The 10000-nt window shown below is 38.6% G+C and overlaps 1 protein-coding gene across 1 annotated transcript in view; it reads right to left on the reverse strand.

Moving 5' to 3' along the window:
• Window positions 1–9234, reverse strand: part of LOC135090690 (mucin-2-like) — a 194129-nt gene extending 184895 nt beyond the window's left edge. The window contains exon 1 of the mRNA XM_063987695.1: window positions 9220–9234. The gene's annotated coding sequence lies outside the window, so the exon portion shown is untranslated. The remainder of the gene's footprint in view (window positions 1–9219) is intronic.
• Window positions 9235–10000: the final 766 nt, after the last annotated feature.

Here is a 10000-nt window from a genome sequence, read left to right on the forward strand (position 1 = left end):
AAAAATAAATAAAGAGCTCGAGGGAGAAAAATGTTATTGCTGGCAAGGGGAAGACTATGATAGGGATGAGGTGTTAGAGAGAGAGAGAGAGAGAGAGAGAGAGAGAGAGAGAGAGAGAGAGAGAGAGAGAGAGAGAGAGAGAGAGAGAGAGAGAGAGAGAGAGAGAGAGATTGCAGTAGGTTATTTGCAAGGCAGAGTTTTAGCTTTGATCACGGAACTTTCACAAGAAATTTTGAAAGCTTTCTCCAGACAGTAGCGGTGGTGGTGGTGGTGGTGGTGGTGACAATAGCATTAGTAGTTATTGTAACTGAAGTAGTAAAAGGATTAGTGATAGTGTTGTTGTTGTTATTATTATTATTATTATTATTATTATTCTTATTATTATTATTATTAGTAGTAGTAGTAGTAGTAGCAGTAGTTGGTAAGAATAAGACTTCTGATGGTGAAAGTAGTGATGACAGTGATCTGGCAGTGAGTACTGGCCAATAGTGATGGCAGATGGTGATTTAATAATAGTGATGACGGCAGGAATGGTGATGAGACGAATTAAAACACGAAGTTCAAAGACAAACCACTATTCACGGCCGGAAACACACACACACACACACACACGAGAGGAAGCAAGAAGGGGCATTTAGCTATACGGTTCCTGGTTGGGTCTGTATAGCATCGCCTTTGCTGGATGATATTAACTTAGTGAATTTGAATTTATAAGCCAACTCACGCCAGCCTCGCAGAATTACTTGGACTCAACTTCTCCTTTGGCATAATTAACTGCGATGTGACGCTGTAAATGCCCTTGGGTTAGACTACATTCTCTTCCTTACTGTACGTGCGTGTCCCTCGTGCTGCACACTCACACCCCTTACTGACTTCACTAGTTTGTATTCAAAATCGTTTTGCTCTCTCTTACTACAACTATTTTCAAAGGCTACAGTACAGGGACAAGTAGCCGGGTTCTCAAGTAATGATGTACAAATCTTGTTAATCTGTCACTAGGAACGTATGAACACCCTTAAAAACCCGTGAAACTTCAACTATGAATGTACTGCCTTTTGAAAGTAGTGGATGTGAGGTGCGGAAAAAGTTTCAGAACATAGTCTCTCTCTCTCTCTCTCTCTGGTGTACTGGGACAACAGGTAAACAGGTAGGCGGTAGGTTTAACACACAGCAAACAGGAAGGCGAGGACAGGTGGGCAGGTGACAGCCGGCAGGTGCAAGGTGGTGGTGGTGAGAGTAATGGTACTTCACCAACTGGTTAGTAAAATTATAATGTGCAGAATGTCTCTCTCTCTCTCTCTCTCTCTCTCTCTCTCTCTCTCTCTCTCTCTCTCTCTCTCTCTCAATGAAACACACACACACACACACACACACACACACACTAACTATTCCCAGACTTTATCCAATTCAGGTGCTCATTTCAAACATTCGTCTTACCAAGTTGGAAAAAAGGGAGAGGGGGGAAAATTAATCACTATTCTCAATGAGTGGAGTGAACTGCCGCACTAAGCCACGAACAAACACACAAACTGACTGCCACACTGAGAGCTAGACAATACCATCAAATCTTCTCAGTTAATCAACATAAGAATTCTCATACAAACTGGTCATTAACCCTTTCACTCTATGGTAACTCTTCACTCTTCTAGTAACACTGAGCGTAATGAAAAAAAGAGTGTAGTTTGCATGGACAGATGGAGTAAACAGGGAATAAAAGATTAATTTGGTATTGTTAAGGCTAATTAATGTGTTTTACTGGAAAGATAAGAGTGTCTGGAGAGTTGCAGGGGATTATGGGAAAAGAATGAGTAATAGTGAAAGGTTTAATATCGATAATCTGTAAATAAACATGATTTTACCAACACCCGTATCATCAGTTATAATGCACTAACTTTATTCTTCATTGTTTTATTTTATTATGATATTCGTTCGACTTTTTTTTTTTTTTTTTTACAAGGTACAATTAATATCAATCTAGTTCTCTTCTATTTTTTCTTCTATCTTTTCGTTATTCCCCACTTTCTTTATTTTATGAGTTATTATCGTTGTTCATTTTTGTGTTTTCTCTTCTCTATTTTCATTCGTTCTTCTCTTTATCACTTTGTTTTAGTCTTCCTCTTATCTTTTTATCAAGCTTTTTTTTTAAGCTATTTATCTATATCAGTTCATTGCTTTCTCTCTCTTTTTCGTCTTTCTTCTTCTTCTCTTTTAACAGTTATTATCACTTCCTTCTATTTCTTATCTTTTATTTATGTTTTAACAGTTATTATCACTTCCATTTCTTATCTTTTCATTGAGTTTTTTCTTGCTTTTCTTTTTATCATCAATGTTGGTTTAATCCTTTTTTTCTTATATTTTCCCTGTTATTCTTGTTTTCTATTTTATTTTTTATCACTTGTTTGTCCTTTTTTTATTGAGTTATTCTTTTCTTTTATCATCAATGTTAGTTTAGTCCTTCCTTATCTTTTTCGTTGTTATTCTTGTTTTTCTTTTAATTATCGATTAGTTTCGTCATTTCCTTTCTTTTCTTTTCGTCGTTATGCTTCTTCTCTTTTATTTGTTATTATAATTTGCTTCTTCTTATCTTTTTATTGACTTATTCTTGTTTATTTTTTTCTTTTAAAGTTGTTCATTTAGTTCTTTCTTTTATCTTTTCGTCTTTCATCTCCTTTACGAGCTATTGTCACTATTGCTTAAGTATTTTCTTATCTCCTTTAATCGAACTATTCTGAAGTGTGCAATTTTTTAATTTTCAATTTCTTTCCCGTCCTTTTTTTCATTCTTTTGCGTCACATTCTTCTACTTGTTAGCGTTATCTTATCATCATCTCTTATCATCGCAATAAGATCTACGGATTACACTCTCCTGTTCTTTATCTTTCACATCGCTTTCATTAATTCTAGCCACGTGGAGGATTATGTTATTGTACGTTACGTTGAACCATGTTACCTAACCTAGTGGGAGCTTCAAGACGTCTTATCCTTTAATTTCTGACAACCACTTTTGACTATCTGGGGACCGGCACCTTGAAAGAGTGGATTAGTTAGGTTAAGCCATCTAACCCAACATAACCTAATCTAATCTAATCTAACCAAATCAATCTAACCTAATACAATATAATCTAACCTAACCTAACCTAATCAAACCTAATCTAACCTAATCGTCACTGAGATAAGTAAGGTTAGATAAGGTTACTTAATCTAATATAACCGTACTAACTTAACACTAATAGCTGGGATGGCTAATCAAGCAATCCTTTTACTATTTCCTTTGATTATGGCTGCAAGGATCAGTGTTGCCAGAGCGAGGCGGCGAGAGGGTGAGCGGCGCAGTGTTGCCAGGGCGGTATTGCCACCACCTAGCAGGCTATTCTTGCGCCAGTAATTGCTATGACGTCATTGTCTCTCCACGAAAGACTTCTTATGGGACGTGCCCGCTCGCGCTGTGCTCTCCTTCATTATGCACGTGTTAATGTGTGTGTGTGTGTGTGTGTGTGTGTGTGTGTGTGTGTGTGTGTGTGTGTGTGTGTGTGTGTGTGTGTGTGTAAGAATGCAATGTGTAGTAAAGTGTTATTAACATTTTTTCACCCCTAACTTCCCCCCTCTCTCTCTTGCTTTCTTGGTTCTCTCTCTCTCTCTCTCTCTCTCTCTCTCTCTCTCTCTCTCTCTCTCTCTCTCTCTCTCTCTCTCTCTCTCTCTCTCTCTCTTGCTTCCTCTCTCTCTCTCTCTCTCTCTCTCTCTCTCTCTCTCTCTCTCTCTTGCTTCCTTTCTCTCTCTCTCTCTTGCTTCCTCTCTCTCTCTCTCTCTCTCTCTCTCTCTCTCTCTCTCTCTCTCTCTCTCTCTCTCTCTCTCTCTCTCTCTCATGTGTATTCTATGTACAATATTTAACAGTGACATGTTAAACGTACACGTGTCTGGCAAGGTAAGACGGAAATAGGCAAACACGTGCACCCATTCCTTTGTTCTCTAGATGCGTAAGGAGGAGGAAAGAAAAAGCAAAAAGAAAAAAAAAAGTACGTTTCTTGATAAACAAACTGGGTTAGTGGAAAGAGGAGTCATACTAATTCATGGCCACAAGGCTGTTAAGTGTAGTAACCTTAGCAAGAATGTGGCTTGGAGTGAGTGTACAGGTAATAGACAGCTTCAAGAGTTGGCTGGGTGCATAAATGAACTATAACAGGTGGTACTAGTCTTTTGCTGGCCCAGCCTTATGTTCTTATGCTCATGGGGAACAACGAACCTCCCTAATGCAAGAGTAAAGCAGTATTCACAATCTTTCATCCATTTCATTGGCACACCCTGGAATTCCCTGCCTGCTTTTTGTGTTTCTCCTTAATATGACTTGAGTTTATTCACCTTAAATAGCTAGTTTATTTTTTTCTTTCCCTTTTCTGTTTTATCTTTACCCGCTTCCTTTCCTGCCTGTTGTGAGGATTTGTTTGTTTGCTGTTGTTTAAATCTGTCTATATTTCTCGTCCCAATACTGAATTTCAGAGGACTCGAAAACAATTTAAGCTAAAGATGTTAGAGCATTGACTTTCTTATCCCTCATCACCCTCTCCCTATAAAAATTATCCCCCATCACCCTCTCCCTATAAAAATTATCCCCATCACCCTCTCCCTATATAAAAAAAAAAGTCAAATGAACGGCCACTCCAGTCAAGTTATAATAAAAAAGGTCAATACACCAAGCAAATCCCTCAATAAAAAGAGTCAAAAGCCAGACAAATCCAGCCAAAGCCCAGGAAAGTCTTGAGAAAAATGCAATACAGGAATACATGTCACGTGGCCGTCCAGTTCAATAATGTTAGGCAATAAACACTCAGAGCATCAAATTCCTAAACAAAGCGAGTGAAAGACCTCACAGATCCTACCAGAAATACAATAGTGACAAAATAATAAAGAAAAAAGAAAAAGGAAACATCTAAACAGGAAACGAGCAATTTGAAAGTCGAGTTTAATATAAGATTCAAGAGAAAAAAATTAATAAATAAAAAAAAGCAATATTACTGGACTGCCAAATAGAGCGAATTGAAAAGCAACTACATTCAACCAAAGATGTCTAAAAAAAAAAATCTTGAAAAGCAAACTGAAAGAAAAAAATAAAGAAAAAGAAGCATTTGAAAGTCCAGTTCAGTAGAATCGGATACAAGAAAAGTTCAGAATAAAAAAAAAAAACTAGAGAACGAATGAAAGACTAGCAAATAAAAAAAAAACTGAATGAAAATGATAAATAAATAAGTACATAAATAAACAATGATACTACTACTACTAACTACTACTACTACTACTACTACTACTATTACTACTACCACAAAATAAACAAATAATCAAATAAGAATAAATAAATAAAGTGAACAAAAGGAGAGAACAAAAGAAAGAAAAAAAATAAAAGGAACTAGGAAAGAAAGGAGAGAAAAAGAAAGAAAACAGAGAAAGAAAGGAAGAGAAAGAAAGTAACAAGCCAAAAAACAAGAAAGAAAACGAAAAAAAATAAAAATAACCCTAAGCCTAATACAATATAATGACAATGAGAAAAAAAAAAAAAAAAAAAAAAAAAAAAAAACGTATCAAAACATGACAATTCCAAGCAAAGAAAACGAAACACCAAACCAATTAAAGAAAAAAGACAAAAAAGAAAACAAACACAAGATAAGCTCATTCGAAAGTTCTGCTCAATAGAAAACGACAAGGCGGTGATGAGACTTACCCTGTGATTACCTGGCGCTACACTGAACACCTCCTGCTTACCTGCCTACCTGATCTCCCCCTCTTCCCCCGCCCCCTCCCCTCCCCACACACAGGTACGCGTGACACAGATGCTTGGTCTTGTGTGATAGGTAAAAATCAAGTTATAACCACACACACACACACATACACACACACACACACACACACACACACACACACACACATTCTCTCTCTCTGCTAGTCTTTTCTTTTCTCTTTTTTTTTTTTCCATTGGCTCTATTTCTCCAATTTCTCGGTCTCTTCGTTGTTTCCCTCCTTCTTCCTCCTCCTCCTCCTCGTCCTTTGTTTCGTACTTCCTTCTCCTTATCTATTATTATCAGTTATTTTCTCCCATTCCCTTCGTTCACTTGAAGGAGACATGGTTTTTATCAGATGCTGAAAGCCGTGTCGACCTTCGCTGAGAGAGAGAGAGAGAGAGAGAGAGAGAGAGAGAGAGAGAGAGAGAGAGAGAGAGAGAGAGAGAGAGAGAGAGAGAGAGAGAGAGAGAGAGAGAGAGAGAGAGATTTTACCTTATACCTCCATCTCCTCCACTACCTCCTCTTCTTTTCTTTTCCTCCTCCTTCTCCTCCTCCTTCATCACGCACATCACAGTCAAATCTAAGATAAGGAAAGGAAGGAGAGAAGGGAAGGGAAGGGAAGGGAAGGAGGAGGGAGCGTGGGAGGGAGTGAGAGGTATGGCGGGGGAAGGGGCGGGCAAGGACATCACGGCCGACTGGACGTCAAAAATGGGAAGTAAATTCAGATCCTGCGAAGGACTTTAATAAGAACCGGCAACTTGAGTCCTTGTTTAATGTGAAGGTTGCTGTGAAGGCTGCGGGGAGATCCTACGCCATGGAGAAGGATCTCATAGGATTCCCTTGAGAGGCAACGATGAAAGGAGCACGTCAAGGATTGCCCCTAAACTGATGCCAAGGAAAAGATAGGATTTCTCTGTAACCAAAGGGATATCACAGTGAAATTAATCCTACGCATGGGAGAAGGATGTTGTAGGATTCTTTTGAGAGGCAACGATGAAGGGAGGATGTCAAGGATTGGTATGGCATCGATAGCAAGAAGGTAGGAGTCTTTAGTCACTTGAAGGATATTACAGTAAAATTAATCTTGCGCCTGGGAGAAAGATGTTATGGGATTCCTTTGAGAAGCAAAGATGAAAAGAAGTCCTACATCCATGGCAATGAGAAGGTAAGATTCCTTAGTCACCAAAAGGATATCACAGTAAAATTAATCCTATGCCTAAAAAAAAAAAAAAAAAAAAGATTCCTTTGAGAGGCAACGGTAAAACTATGACAAGGATTGCACCTACATCGATGCCCAGGGGAATACAGGATTCCTTGGGTAGGATGTTAAGTATTTAAATTATACTGATAAAGTACCGAGAAAGATTTCAAAAAGGATACTCTTGAGAAATAGGGAAAGAAGAGTGTGCCAAGGGTTTTTTCTTGGCATGAAGGCGAGGGCGGCATTTCTTTGTAACCAATGTGGATTCCAAATCCTAAAAATACACAGGAGAGGAGGACGTCAATGAAGGATACTTAAGTCTTAATAATAAAAAAAAAACTATACAGCAACTCAATCAACAGAAAAACAAAACAAAGAGGAATGAAGGAGTGAAGAATGGTGGAAGAAAGCTGAGAAAAGAAATAATGTTAAATAAAAGCTGAAGTATTGAGCGAAAAAAAAAAAAAAAAAAAAAAAAAAAAAAATATATATATATATATATATATATATATATATATATATATATATATATATATATATATACATATATATATATATATATATACAGGAAATTAAGCAATCAAGAAAGGAAGACGAGGTTCAGGGGATGAAAAGAGACGAAAGAAACTAGAAAGAGGATGTGAATGATAGAGAAGAAACAGGTAAAAACAAAGGATAAAGCTGGAAGGGGAGGTATGATGATAAATATTAGTAAAAACACAACGATATAATACAAGGAAACCAAGAAAATATGATAATAAACGAACAAGAAGAAAATGAGCGACAGCAAGGCGAAAAGGGTAAAAGAAAAAGGAAATGAGGGAAATATTGAGGGGGAGAATGATAATAGGGAAAGATAATACCAATGAAGACAAGATAATAGTATGCGTACGAGGATTAAATGATATAAGGATACGTTTACGAGTATCCTGCTGGACTCCTAAAGGACTCCACCTTCCTTTCTCTCGCAGGTGTTCAAGGATGGAGAACAACAAAGGAAGAAATAACGGAGTGAAGGTGTCATTAATCTCTCTCTCTCTCTCTCTCTCTCTCTCTCTCTCTCTCTCTCTCTCTCTCTCTCTCTCTCTCTCTCTCTCTCTCTCTCCCACCACGACTATTTTCAAAGGCCACAGAGATGATTAGCAGGGTTCTCAAAAGTGCTTTTCTTGTTAATAATGTAGAAATTGTTGATTTTTCACTAGAGAGGTAAAAATACCCTAAAAAATCTGTGTTCCTTCAACTACTAGTAGAGCCCTTTGAGGGTAGTGGAGGTGCGGCGCAGTGTTTCAGAATAGGGCCCTGAGTGCTACGCAAACTCAGTGACACGGAATTCATAAGGAGATATTGTTTAGACCGTGCAGGTATTCTCTCTGTCACCGCTCTAGTGAGGGAAGCCTTGCAGACTGACACAGAAGGAAGAAATCCACTCATCCTGAAATTAAGGTGATCATAACACTTAGATGTGTTGCTGCTAGCAAAAAGGTACTGGGAAAATGCACTTAAGCAGTAGTGATGGCCTTGGGGATCGTCGAGAGAGCCGTCCTTGTTCGTTTGCACTGAGGCGCTAATATGGGATCACATTTATCGTATTTCAAAGATTGAGTTACTATCTTACCCACAGTGTCTCTTCTGCCAATACATAAAAACGAAGGAAGTATTTATAGAAGCTATAAACTTGTAATGTAAGGCAGCTTTTGCTTCGTCTTTTAGTATTTGAAATCAAGTAAGCGTTACATATAGCAGACGGTTATGGTGCACGGTTTCGCTCAAGTCATAACTCGTGACATACGACTTGTGACAGACACTTTAAGTTATGCTATGCCTCTGCCATAGCTATGACATGTCATTACTTTATGATGAGTACGGCCCAGGTCTACACGTGGCACTATGATACATTCCTATTTCCACCTATCATCCCCATCCATAAATTTGTCTAATCTTTTAATTAAAGCTCACTAATGACTCTGTACTAACAACCTGATTACGGAGTTCATTTCATTCATTTAACACTCTACTTGAGAACCAATTCCCGGCAACTTACAATACCAAATGCTGTTTGTTTTCATAAAAAGGTCAAAAGAGAGGTCAGGTAGCCATGCAGTCTTAGAATAAACAACAGGTGTAATACAACGAAGTCAGGTGAGATGGATTGGTAACTTTATGGTTGCCTAGCTAAGCAGCCCGAGTCACGCTGACTAGAGACGCAGCTTACACTACACACCGCAAGTACATGTCTATATGCACTCCTTACCTCGTCAACACACCTGCTGGGAACACACGTCGATAGGCCAGTCCTGTCTCACGTTCACCACCAACAGTATTAAGCCACAGAATCCGACACAGCCGCACCATACGCCACACCCGGCGGAACTAGGTGATGTGAGCTGCACTGCCTCGGTTCCTCGTCTCGAAGCCTTTCACGAGCGAGACACAAACGTTCGAGCACCAAGGAAAGGTTAGCAGGAAGCAGCCTCGTCAGTGTAAAGAAATGAGCGTTTACACTGCGAGGGTGGAGCGTTTTGGGAGCAAAGAAAACAAGTGAGCTGAGTTGCGATCGAGTCTTACTTTTTGTGTTGCGTATGTAACAGTAATGAGTTGTTTATTTTTTTTATTTTTTTTTGTTTTTCAACCATGGAATTACTGGCGACTCAACTTTGCTCTAATCTAATCTGTTCACTCAGGTACAGCGCCGCCTCTTTCATCATTGCTGCTGCTGCTGCTGCTGTTGCAAGAACAACAGTAACAACAACAAAAACTACTACTACTATTACTACTACTACTACTACTACTACTACTACCACCACCACCATCGTTACTATTACTACCACTATTTTCTATAGCAACACAATCACAACTTTAAATTGTGTCAACCAGGTATTTTTTCGTTCTTTTCCTTCTTTATTCATTTCGACGTTGCTTGTCCTTCACTTTCATTTTTCAATTAGAGTTCTGCATGGAGCATGGAGAGGCTTTTGGCTGGTCTCTCTGTGTCTTTTTGTGTCTGTGCATTAGTCTGTCCGTGTATTTTTTTT

The sequence above is a fragment of the Scylla paramamosain genome, chromosome 35 (assembly GCF_035594125.1).
Source record: "Scylla paramamosain isolate STU-SP2022 chromosome 35, ASM3559412v1, whole genome shotgun sequence".
NCBI lineage: Eukaryota > Metazoa > Arthropoda > Malacostraca > Decapoda > Portunidae > Scylla > Scylla paramamosain.